At 51.7% G+C, this 13423-nt stretch overlaps 1 pseudogene; it reads right to left on the bottom strand.

The window, feature by feature from the left end:
• Nucleotides 1-10072: 10072 nt before the first annotated feature.
• On the bottom strand, nt 10073-12530 carry LOC147958826 (uncharacterized; annotated as a pseudogene).
• Between the last annotated feature and the right edge of the window lie 893 nt (nt 12531-13423).

Genomic DNA, 13423 nt, shown 5'->3' with positions numbered 1-13423 from the left:
GCATGATGAAGCCATTACCCCAAGATGCTGCTTATCCAACAGAGTTCTTCGTTGAAGACCTTGAGTATCTGCCAAGAACCATCTATCACATCATCAGGCGAACTCTCTGACCCATCAAAGGGCACTCTCCAAATGCCAAGCTTGAGGGTGCAATGAAGACTTTGGTCTTCTATATTCTTCATGGAAAATGCTTCAATGCACAGGACTTATTCATCCGCCAACTTGCTGCATCAGGCTCTGATCTGTTTGGCTTGAAGTTCTACGCCCCATGGGTAATGCGGCTAATTAAACTTCACTCCGATATCTCATATCAGCCATCTGCTTGCAATTATAGGATCTTTCTGCCTAATGTGGATATCTCTACTGAAGCCATATATCCTGAGCCTGCAAAGGAACCTCTAAGTCTTCAGAATGTAGAGCATCAGAGTTTCTCACAGAACATTGAAGGAGTTGAAGCAGTCACTCGGGTGTATCCTTTGGCTGGCACTACACGTGCACCACACCCTGCGTCTACTGAAGCCACTGATAGTACAACTGCTCCAAGACCCAAGAAGCGCACTCGTGTTCTCAACGACCGAGAGCTTCTTGTGGCTCTTTATCAGAAATAGGATAGGTATCATGATTGGCTGAAGCGTCAGATGAAAAGCCTCTTGGTGGAGGTTAATCGCATTCGCAATCTTGCCACCAAGAATGCTTTCGTTGCCCATGAAACCTGTCGCTGCACATGGAAAGGGCTAACAATGATGTGTTCTGAAGATGATCTCCAAGAGGATGGATTCACTGAGCGATTCAAGTTTGACTCCACACCTCCTCGAAGAGCTGTGCTGCTAGGAACTCCATCCCTTGAAGACTCTGAGTTCTCTTCATCTGCTGCAACAGTGACTGCCAGAGTTATCGAGGATGAAGATGATGCTACTTCACCACCACCTCCTTCAGCACGCGTCAACTTTGCTCCAAGCTCTTCAGCACCGCCAAACACCACCAACGACCCTGCTACTTCACCTACTCCGCATGGGAACAAGTAGATGCTCTATGTCTTCAAACCTTTTTGGTCCTTACTGACAAAAGGGGGAGAAGCATATGAGGTTGATAGTCTTCAAGCGGGTCCATATGGGCGGGTGCTTTATATTTTGCTTCGTGCTTACAACTCTCGTTTTGCTACATTTGGTTCTTTGAGTTGTAACACTTAAACTCGATGGTCGTCTGCTACTTATCTGCCACTTTGTTTTGCGATGATAAATTCCGCATGTGCGACGATAAATTCCGCACTTAGATCATTCTGCAGACGTCCATTTTCCATTATGCATTGTCATTATCTTCATATACTTTCACATGCATAGTGGATTGTCATCATAAGTTGAAGTGGATCTCCACAAGTACAACCTGCCATGTGCATTTGCATTCCAAAAGCAAATTACTTATATGCACATCTTCAGGGGGAGCTCTTGCAACTTATGAAGACAATTCCTTATCCTTTACAATTTCATAGATTATATTCCCCATTGAAAACTTCAACTAGTTTGTCATCAATCACCAAAAAGGGGGGAGATTGTAAGTGCATCTAGTGCCACCCCTAGTTGGTTTTGGAGTATTGACGACAAACCTAGTTGAGGGACTAATGTGTTTATGAGAATTGCAGGATAACACGGGTAGAAGTCCCTCATTGATTCGGTTTTCCTACCAGAGATGACCCCTAAAAATGTATGAAGACATTGAAGTCAAAGGTGGTATATGAAGATATTCACATTGAAGACTATGACAAGAGAAGACACCACATGAAGCCTATGGAGCTCGAAGACTTAGATCTTTCGTAGTTCTTTTTATTTTGTGTTGAGTCATAGGAACCACCGTAATGTTAAGTGGGGTCCAAGAGAACCAGTCAGAATGACTGAAGTGATGCCTAACCAAAAACCTATGTCTTCGAGTGAAGACTATGAGAGCGAATCTTGTCCAGAGTCGGACAAGTCAACTTTGCTTGTAGCCCAAGTAAAGTTGTCGTGTGAGTTTGAAATCTGACCGTTGGAACACGTGTCAGTTCCTTAGTGACCCAGGGTCATTTCGGACAAATCAGGTCGGGTTGCCAAGTGGCTATAAATAGCCCACCCCCCACAACCATAAACGGTTGGCTGCTCAGATTAAGAGTACGGCTTTTGTCGTTTGAGAGCAACCCACCTCGAAGCCTTTGAGAGAGAATTCCTTGCGAGGATAAAGCCCTAACCACCCAGAGCCAAAGAGAATTGGGCATCACTTAAGTCTTCTTGTCTGTGTGATCTGAAGACTTATTACACTTGAGGACTGTGCATCCTCCAGCCGGTTAGGCGTCGCGTTCTGAGCATCCAAGAGACATTGTGGATTGCCGGTGAACGAAGTCTGTGAAGGTTTGGGAGTCTACCTTGAAGACTTACGAGAGTGATTGGGCGAGGTCTGTGTGACCTTAGCTCAAGGGGAATACGGTGAGGACTGGGTGTCCTGAGCTGCGTGTTCAGGACTGGGTGTCCGGGACTGTGTGTCCTAAGGTTTAAATACCTAGCCGCCCCAACCAGACGTACAGTTGTCACAGCAACTGGAACTGGTCCAACAAATCATTGTCTTCAACGAGTCACTGGTTTCATCTTCCCTTCCCTTTACTTACTGTTGCTCCTTGTGAAGTCATTGTATGTTTGCACTATCTTTTGTCTTCACTGAGTGACTGCATGTTCTGTATGGCTTCATAATATCTTCCTACCTGATCCTTACTACATTGCTGCTATTAAGTCATTGTGCTTTCACTTTATTGAATACTTGACTATGGCATGCCTAGTGTAGTCTACCTTCCGCTGCATGGTAATAGGTCTATTTCTATCGTTTGTCATCATAACTTCCGCGTTTTGAAGACTTTCATAAAAATCGCCTATTCACCCCCCCCCCTAGTCGATATAACGCACTTTCAATTGGTATCAGAGCTAGGTGCTTCCTTGTTCTGTGTGATTCGGTTTAACCACCTGGAGTTTTAGCTATGTCGACTGCAGGGATAATTAAAGTCTCCGTTGCGTGCCCCGTCTTCGATGGAACTGAATATCCCTACTGGAAGAATAAGATGCGCGTGCATCTTCAATCCATTGATGTCGACCTATGGTATGTCGTCGAAAACGGCGTTCCCAAGGCTGGAGAAGGTGTCACTGCTGCTGATGTCAAGAAATTTGTTCAACTGGACTCTACTGCCAAGAATATCATCTGTGGTTACCTGACCAAAGGACAGTATGGCCGTGTGAGTGCTTTGAAGACATCTAAGCTGGTCTGGGACTGGCTCTCCAAGGTCAATGAAGGCATCTCAACCCAGAGAGATCAGAGAACCAGTGTCCTTCGCAACCTCTTCAACCGCTTCAAGCGAAATGACAATGAGAATGTCCAGCACACATTTGACCGACTCACTGACATCACAAATGAGCTTCAAGCCCTCGGTGCTACTGAGATCACCAAACATGAAGTCGTCAAGACACTACTGAGATCACTTGATAGTTCGTTTGACATCCTAGCCCTGATGATTCAAGAACATCCTGATTTCAAGACACTCGATCCATCTGACATACTTGAGAGGCTCAATACACATGAGTTTCAGCTTTCTGAGAAAAGAGATATCTACGGTCCAAACTATGGGTGAACTCGTGCCTTGAACGCACTTTCAGGGGGTAGGCGTGCCCCCACCCTCGTGGACCGGGTGTGGGCCCCCTGACGTGGATTCTTCTTCCAGTATTTTTTATATATTCTGAAAATAATCTCTGTTGATTTTCAGGTCATTTCGAGAACTTTTATTTCTGCACAAAAATAACACCATGGCAATTCTGCTGAAAACAGCGTTAGTCCGGGTTAGTTCCATTCAAATCATGCAAGTTAGAGTCCAAAACAAGGGCAAAAGTGTTTGGAAAAGTAGATACGACGGAGACGTATCAACTCCCCCAAGCTTAAACCTTTGCTTGTCCTCAAGCAATTCAGTTGATAAACTGAAAGTGATAAAGAAAAACTTGTACAAACTCTGTTTGCTCTTGTTGTTGTAAATATGTAAAGCCAACATTCAAGTTTTCAGCAGAGATTATGAACTAACCACATTCGCAAAAACACCAGGTGCGCCATTAGTAATATATTTAGCACCAGGGTTACTAATGGCGCACCTGATGTGTGGTGCGCCATTAGTAACCCTGGTGCTAAATGCACCCCCCCCCCCCCCCGGACCGCCTTTTCAGTTTAAAAAAATAAAAGAAAATGATGGAAATGTCAAAAAAAATAAGTTTCCCATATGATATGTGCTCTAGTTGTTGGGAAAATTTACAAATATGAATTTCGACTTTATTTGCAAAATCTCTCTGGAATTTAGTAAAATGGGCATAACTTTTGCATACGAACTCGGATTAAAAAGTTTTTTATATGAAAAATCATATACTCGAAAAGTTACATCCGAATTGAATGGGGGGAACATTGTTCAACATCTTAAAAATCCCCAAAAACTAGCAGAACGAAAGATACGGGGCTTTTAAGATCTAAAGGGGGGAAAATGAAAAAAAAATCAAACTTACTAGTGGCGCGCCATTTGCTAGGTGCGCCACTAGTAACAGAAAAAAATTGGTTTCAAAAAAAATTGGAAACTTTTTTCAAAATATGATACGTAATATGATCGGGAAGTTTGAAATATTTTTTCAAAATTTCATCATACTCATGAACATGAACAAAGTCCTAGACATCAACAAGGTTTAATAGGATTGATATGATAGATATATCAACAAGTGCCTGTGAAGTGAGCTGGTGCTGGGGTTGGATAGAACTGTGAAGTTAAGCGTGCTCGGGCTGGAGTAGTGTGAGGGTCGGTGACCTTCCGGGAAGTTTGACCATGGAGTGCGATTTGACTTGAGATTAAGCATATGTGGTGCGCCATTAGTATCTGCGCACCTGTGGTGCGCCATTAGTAAAAAATACTAATGGCGTGGTACTAATGGCGCACCTGTAGTGTGCCATTAGTAGCAAAAACAGGTGTGCCACTAGTAGGCCTTTTCCTAGTAGTGCCTACTTCTGAAACTTAATAGTCTATAGATCAGGCCCATCATAGCTCCCACTTAATTTGAACATGTTTACATAATGAGACATCATTCTTGAACACTATGAATCCCAATTGGATCAAACTAACAACATATAAATATTAAATACAAATAGTTATTACCCACCAGAAATCCATACCAGATTGTAAAGATTAATCGCGTGGTAAGAGTGATAAGCAATTCCAAACCTATCAAAAAAAGATTGTAAAGATTAGAGAAGAGATAACAAATAGTCGGTTCAACTTGCAAGAATTTTAAAACATACATGTATCATCTTCTATCTTTTTTCTTTTGGAATGCACATCATCTTCTATCTACTGTATAGTCTGTTCAATCAATAAGCAGCAGCGAGTCAGCGGTCTTTAAAAATGAAATCAATAAACAATAGCAAAATCGACGGTAGCAATAACAACCAGTGGTGGTTGCAAACAATCAGCGTTGGTCTGTACTGTCCATCAGCACGCACGTACCACACAACCACATGCACGCGAGCCAATCATGCATGCAGCGGTAGGCAAACGCGCGCAGGGCCACTGGAGAAAGATCACGCGGGATGCCAAAATAAAGCAAAAAGTAGCACCATCACCGCCGAAGGCTTTGCGAGCCGCAACAACCACCCACATGCAATCTAATCGATAGTTGAGGAGCACAGCCGGGGATCCTCCCCATGCTCCTCTGACCTTGGGTCTGTCTCCAATGTTGTCCACAACTGGGAGAAGGGAGTGCACCTACATCACACCACCATCGAACCTCCAGATGCCACCAAGATCTATCGTCGTTGCAACTGCTTCAAGCTGGAGCCACGGACAGACAAAATCCCCTCATTGGCCCGTCGCCGCCATTAGAGAAGCTGACGGCATGAGAAGATAACATGAGGATGATTATTCCGCCGTCGGAGGATTGTTAGAGTATCCATGAGACCCATGCCTTATGCTGAACGGGATTGAGGGTGAGTCCCTTTTTACCAACCTCGACTACTTCAGGAAGTCCCGGAATCGATCGGGTGTAAGGGACCTACTTTTTGATCGATAGAGATGTGATGAAGGACTTGAGATCTGCAGCAAATCGATGGACTAAGTTCGTTGGGGAAGAGGGTAAGATGGGGAGAAGTTTCCTGATGGTGAAAGTCCTAGCATTGATCTTTACCGAAAAAGGCTTTCGCCCCGCTTTATAAATAAAGCAAACCGCCATATAGCACACATACAAGGACTAGTCCAGAACACACACACCCAAGTCTCACAAGAGGAAGTACAATAGGTTCTGCTGAGGGCACAGCTCAAGAAGCCCAAACAAAAAATAACAAAGGAGCCGGGGAACATGCCCGGCGCCTAATCAGGCTCCGGTGGTGGCGGAGGGAGCGGCGGTGACAGTCGGACGGCCATCTAGCGAAGGTCGGCGACGAAGGCGGAGATGGCATCCCGGTCCTGTGGGCGGCTAAGCGGCTGCCAAAGCTGCAAGTAACCAGGCAGTTTGAAGAGAGTGTTAGTAGCCCGTTGAAGAGGAATGTGTTGGATCACAGGCTTATTGCGGATCGTCCAGAGGGTCCAAGCGAGGACCCCAATCTCAAGCCACGTAATGTGGCGAGAAGCCAGGGGGAGTTCTGGCGTTCTGCGAATAGGTCGGGGAAGTTGGTGTGGCACCAAATGCCTCCCACCACCTCTCTAAAGCAGCTCCACACAAATTGAGCGGACACAAGAGAAGAAGATGTGGTTCGAGTCTTCGGGGACACCGCACAATGGGCATAGGCCAGAACCAGGGCCATTACGCTTGCACACCTCCACCCCAAATGGGGTCCGTCTGCGGATCCACTTCCACATGAAGATCTTGATTTTTAGTGGCAGGCGGATGGACCACACTGCTGTAAGGCGGGAGGGGAGGTGGAGGGGGCAATGGCCTGGTAAAGGGACTTGGTGGAGAATTGTCCTAACGGCTCAATGTGCCACCTAACCTGATCCGGACCAGCATCCACAACCGGCTCGTGGAGAGCGATGCAATCAAGTAACTCATGCCAGGCGGCAGAGTCAGAGGCCCAAATGTCCTCAAGAATGCGAGGCGCCCTAAGTCAATAAGGGCCCTCTCAACTGAGATAGAAGGGTCGACGACGATGGAGAAGAGGTCGGGGAAGCGCACAGTGAAGGGGGTGTCTCCATCCCACTGGTCAAACCAGAACAAAGTCGTAGCCCCAGATCCAACCGAGATGGAGGTCCCAATGTGGAGGACTGGGAGAAGTTAGAAGACTGACTGCCAAAACTGGAACTGCCAGATCTCTGACAGAAGGCTAGGGGTTGCCTACGCAGGTACTTGTTCCGGATGATGTCTAACTAGGGGCCACCATGACCTTGCGAAATGCACCAGATCCAGAGGGATAAGAGGGCAATATTCATGCGTTTGGAGCACATGATACCGAGGCCTCCTTGTTCCTGAGGTTTGCAAATGTCTGGCCAGCTAACCATATGGTATTTCTGCTTATTGTTATCGCCTGCCCAATAGAAACGAGACTGGACTTTGGCCATCTCATGGTGCGGAGTCTCGTGTAGGTTGTAGAAGCTCATAAGGAACAAGAGGAGGCTGGAGAGGGAGGAGTTGATGAGAATCGTCTGAGCCGCCTTCGACAGCCACCTACCCAGCCATGGCTCTATGTGTGTTTGCAACTTGGCCACGGTCGGACGCAAGTCAGCAACGGAAAGCCTAGAGTCACTAATGGGCGTTCCCAAGTATGTCGTGGGGAAGGAGCCTAGGCGGTAGTTGAGCCGGTTGGTAATGTCCAGGCACTCTGCCGGAGAGTAACCCATCACCATCACATCACTCTTGTCGAAGTTGATCTTGAGACTAGACATTTGTTGGAAGCAGAGGAGAAGGAACTTACGATTAGAGATGTCCGCCTCCAAGCCTTCGACCATGATGATGGTGTCGTCAGCGTATTTGAGAAGGGAGATCCCGAAGCCATCGGCCAGGTGGGGGTTGATCCCACGAATATGGCCCACGGCCTTAGCTTTGTCCAGGATGGCGGCCAACGCGTCCACCACCATATTAAACAAGAATGGGGAGAAGGGGTCGCCTTGTCTAGCCCCACAAAGGGTGGGAAAGTAAGGACCGATCTCCCCATTGATGTTAATGGTAGTGCAGCCGCAGGAAACCATCTGCATCACTCTGGTGATCCATCGGTCCTCGAATCCCTTTCGGAGTAGAACTTCCCGAAGGAAGGGCCAACTAACAGTGTTGTAAGCCTTATGGAAATCGATCTTCAGGAAAACCGCCCTAAGGTGTTTAGAACGGACCTCATGGAGGACTTCATGAAGCACTAGCACCCCATCCAGGATATACCGCCCTTGAATAAAGGTGGATTGGTTGGGGTGGGTAATGTGATCAGCAAGCAGGGTCACCCAATTAGCGTACCCTTTTGCCAGAATCCATAAGGTCACATTGATCACCGTGATCGGCCAAAACTGGCGGATGTCGGAGGCCCCTGGCACCTTGGGGATGAGCGAAATGATCACGTAGTTGAGGCGCCCGAGATCAATGGACCCAACATAGAACTCATCGAAGATGGCCATGATCTCAGACTTAATCACATTCCAGAAGGTCTGGAAGAATTTAACCGGGAGGCCATCCGGGCCCGGGGCCGAGGTAGGGTTCATGCCTCTAATGGCAGCCCAGACCTCGCCCTCGGAGAAGGGGGCCGTAAGGTCCACGTTATCCGCATCAAAAACTAGCTGGAGGTCGTTCCAACAATCATGGGCCAGAGAAAGGCTGCTCCTAGGAGCGGCGGAGAACAGGGACCTGTAGAACCCGTCCACATGGGCTCGAATGTCACTGGGGGACTATAGGAGGGTCGCGCCATCCCAGAGGAGGGGGATGGTGTCGCGTCTACGACCACAATTGGCAATGGCCTGAAAGTAGGTCGTGTTCGCGTCCCCCTTCAATACCCATTTCTAGGCACCACGGAGACGCCAATATGCCTGCTCGTCCATGTAGATGACGGAAATTTGGTCTTCCAAGTCGTATCGAGAAAGCCACTCCTCAGGAGCGAGGCCGGTCGCGTCTACATGCAGGTCCAGGGCCTGAATGGCGGTCAACAGGGCCTACTTGCATTCGCGGAGGTCACGCCCCAGGTTGGCGCCCCATCCCTTCATGAGCTGTCGGCCACGCTTGGCACGGAATTGCCACGAGTCAATGGCCGAGGGGTGACGGGGATGGGGTGGGCATGAGCCTCCACCCAGCGAGCGTCGAATGCCGCCACGAAACCAGTTTGGGACAACCAGAATGTCTCAAACCGGAATCGGGGGGATCGGTGGACGTTCGTTCGCAGAGGACAGGAGGAGGGGGACATGGTCGGAGCCAATCCGGGTGATGGCCCGGAGGGAGGCTAGGGAGCAGCAAAGGTCCCATTCCGGGGAGACTAGGACCCGGTCCAGGATGGACTGGGTCGGGGACGCCTGACAATTGGTCCAGGTAAACCTGGCACCAATCCTATCTATCTCGTGGAGACCAAGGTCAGCAATGCAATCATTAAACATTGCATTCGCGCAAAGTTGACATTGGCATTGTTCTTGTCTTCTGCGAGTCGGAGGAGGTTAAAATCGCCCCCAACTACCACCGGAAGAGAGGCAGCCGAAACCTTTCGGTGGAGCTCCTCGAGGAAGGAGGCAGACCTACTATGGTCTGCCGGTCCATAGACGATGATGACCTCCCACTTGAAGTTAAGGGGCCGTTCGTAGAGTTCCATGCTAACAATGAACTGGCCCTGGTCCATACTACCCACCTCGAAGGTGGCATCCTTCACACCTATAAGGATGCCACCCGAATGGTCGGTGCTCCACTAGAAGGGAGCCAATGCCAAGCAAAGAGGTAGGGACTCAAGCAGTCGAGCTCAGGAAGAGAGAATTCCGTGCGCATGGTTTCTTGGATGGCAACAATGTCAATGTGTTCATCTCGCATGTACTCAATGAGTTGGCGGCGGTGGCCATCATGGCCAAAGCCGCAGATGTTCCAAAAGAGGGCGCACATTAAGGAACCATTGGGGGGTTGCTTGACCCCAGGACACGAGACGCGCTTTGGGCGCGGAGGGCGGCGGTATGAGAGCGTGTGCGTCCATGGAGCTCGGCCGCAGCAAGCGGAAGAAGGCCACCGGCACGCCGAGGCTGCGCCGGGGTGGCGGCCTCCACAGAGGAAGGAGTGGGAGGCGCGAACAGATCCGCACGGGCTTCCGCCAGTCTACCGTCGATAATCTTGCGGGCCCGGATGGCCTCGATGTGGACTAAGGGGGGAGCAGCCTCCCCCTGAAGATGATCGCAGAGTCTGTCGCGACCTTCGCAAGGTGACCAAGCGGGATCGACTCGAGAGCAGAAAACGAGCAAGTAGATGCAGAGGGGGGGACTACAGGGGTACCTGGCTCCAGGTTCCGGGCCGCAGCCCGGAGCTCCGCCCGCGCGGGGATAGGCGAAGCCGGACTACCATCGGGTCGCGCAGCGTCGAGTTGAGCGCTCCGGCGGGAGGCCGTCAACAGGGAAGAAGCGGACCGGCCGCGGCGGGAGTAGGCCGCGAACCGCGGAGGGGGGGCTAGGAGGCCACGAGGATGGACACCCGGGTCTCCCCATCCATGCCTGGGTCCGCCACGAGGGGAAGCTGGAGAGCCAAGGGGGAGTAGGAGTCGGAGAGGTCTGCTGGAGAGGAGACAGCGTAGACGGCCCCGGAGACACGGGTGGGCCATCAGGAGGATCCATCAGGCCTGACTCGGAGGTAGATCCGGGGCCGATGAGAAGGGGGACGACGGTGGTCGGGGCAGCCACCTGGTCCACGGCGTCGCGCATGGGGCCGACCATGGCCGGAGAGAGGCCGTCAACGATGAGGCCTAGGGCAGCCAGGGGAGGGGGTGGCGCCTCCCCCATGGCCGGCAGGTCGGTGGAGAGTCCGGTGAGGGAACGCGGCGAGGAGGCCGGGAAGACCACCAAGCCGACGCTAGACGCGTCGCTCCCCTCCAAGGCCTCGCCGCCCGGGCCCGAGGAGTCGTCCCGGGGCAGCGGAGATGGGAGGAGGGAGCAAGCGCGGCCTGGCGCCCATGACTCCCAGCAGCAGGCGGTGGATAAGAAGGCGAGGGAGAGCGGGAGCGCGAGTCGTCGGAACCCACGCCATCATCAGAGCGGTGGGAGCGGTGGTGGTGGCGGTGGCGGCCGTGGTAGTCTTCGTCGGTCCCGGGATTACCACCGGGAGGGCCCATCGTCAGAGAAGCGAGGGCGGCCCATGTGGTTGGGGGCTCAGGGGCGATCTGGAGGTCAAAGCCCTGGTCGTTGAAGAATACCCGAATGGTGGCACGAAGCTTGGAGGAGTCTAGGCACTTGACCTTGACCCGGACCTCCTCCTCTTTGCGGAGGGAGAGCTCGTCAACCACCACCACCTTGCCCAAGATCAGGGACATTTGGCGGATGACTGACTCAGACCGCGCGATGTCTGGGAGTTCAGCCACAAGGATCCAGGCAGTGTCCAGGACGGCCACCGCCTTCGGGTCGAGGATCGGCTCAGTAATGGCGACGATGAGCTGGTTGAGGGCAAGGGTGATCTGAACACTGCGTGTGGCGTAGCCGTAGCTTATGGCATCGGGGAAGATCACGGTGAAGATGTTTCCCGAGGTAGGCGTGACCACCTAGTCCTACTAGCGACGGTAGAGGTGGTTGAGCTCTGCCTCAATCATCTGCGGGGAGGCAACTCCATCCACCACCGTGACAATCGCCTGTAGCGAGGGGGTGGGTGGCAGCACGTCAGGGACCTCGAGGTGGAAGAATCCAAGCCCCTCGATTCCGTGGATGTACATCATGAGCTTAGAGGTTACCGGACGATCCGGACACAGAAGAGCGGGGTGGCCCGGATCCTTGCAGATGTAGCAGCACTCGGGGTTGACGCAGTTGACTTGTGAGTGGACCACCACCCTGCAATTGAAGCACGGAGGGTGGGGGAGGCCGGACATAGGGCCCGGGGTGGCCGCGGCGCTCGAGGCACGTGGGGGCGGGGCGGCCGGGTTACCCCTACCCTGACCACGGTGCTTCTTCTTCTTGGCAGCCCCCTTGCGTCCGTGGGGCGGGTTACCCGGGGCAGTAGGGGCGGCCGGAGCCGAAGAAGAAGCCGTGTGGGGAGGGATGTACTTGCAGGTCGAGTCGGCTGGCGACGGGGCATGGGAGCGGGGAGACGGTGGACGGGCCGCGCGGGATGGGGAGGGGCTCCAGCCGCGGCAAGGCCCGAGGGAGGGTGAGCAGCAACGGGAGCGCCAATCACCAAAGGCAACCGGGGGAGAACGGGATCGGCCTCTTCTGTCAGAGCGACCCGGCGACCGCCGGCCTCCCGGAGCTTGCGAAGTTCGCGCCGGAGCTCATCCTCGCGGCATTGAGCATCCGGGGAGGGGCGGGGGATGTCACGGTGGTCGTCATAGCGACGTTTGCGCCGGGATTCCCCGTCATCCCACTCACGCGTCATGGCCGGCAGCCGCGAGGGAGGGGGAGCTGCCCCGGCGAACAATCGGGCGAGATGGGGGTGTGGCGGGTTGGGCGAGGGGGCGGAGAGGGAGCTGGACGAGGGGGTGGCGGCGGGGAGGGAAATAGGGGCGCGGGGTAGCCCATGTGGGAGCCAAATACTGGGCACAGGGGTGATGGGCCTAGGGCACGAGCGAAGCCCAGCAACCCGAGGCCTAACCAGCTCAGACGGGCTGGGCCCATCCAGCGCCACAGCAAGCCCAGCCGGGCAGCGGCCCAGTAGGCCATGACCAAGAAAGGGACAGTCTAGGGCACGGGGTGGGGGGCCGACTACTACCTCTTGAGCATGCATTGTTTTTCCCTTGAAGAGGAAAGGGTGATGCAGCAAAGTAGCGCAAGTATTTCCCTCACTTTTTGAGAACCAAGGTATCAATCAGTAGGAGACTACATGCAAATCGCCTAGTACCTGCACAAACAATCAAGAACCTTGCAACCAACGCGATAAAGGGGTTGTCAATCCCTTCATGGCCACTTGCAAAAGTGAGATCTGATAGAGGTAATAAGATAAATATTTTTGGTATTTTTGTTGTATAGATTGAAAAGTAAAGATTGCAAAATAAATGCATCAGAAATTGGCAAGTTGACGGGAAACTAATATGATGTAAAATAGACCCGGGGGCCATAGGTTTCACTAGTGGCTTCTCTCATGATAGCATATATTACGGTGGATGAACAAATTACTGCCGAGAAATTGATAGAAAAGTGCATAGTTATGAGAATATCTAGGCATGGTCATGAACATAGGCATCACGTCTGTGTCAAGTAGACCGAAACGATTCTGCATCTACTACTATTACTCCACACATCGACTGCTATCTAGCATGCATCTAGAGTATT

The sequence above is a fragment of the Triticum urartu genome, chromosome 7A, assembly GCF_056163025.1.
Source record: "Triticum urartu cultivar PI428250 chromosome 7A, HENAU_Tu73, whole genome shotgun sequence".
Taxonomy (NCBI): domain Eukaryota; kingdom Viridiplantae; phylum Streptophyta; class Magnoliopsida; order Poales; family Poaceae; genus Triticum; species Triticum urartu.
Note: the sequence above shows the minus strand (reverse complement) of the source record. Positions and strands in the feature narration are given on the sequence as shown.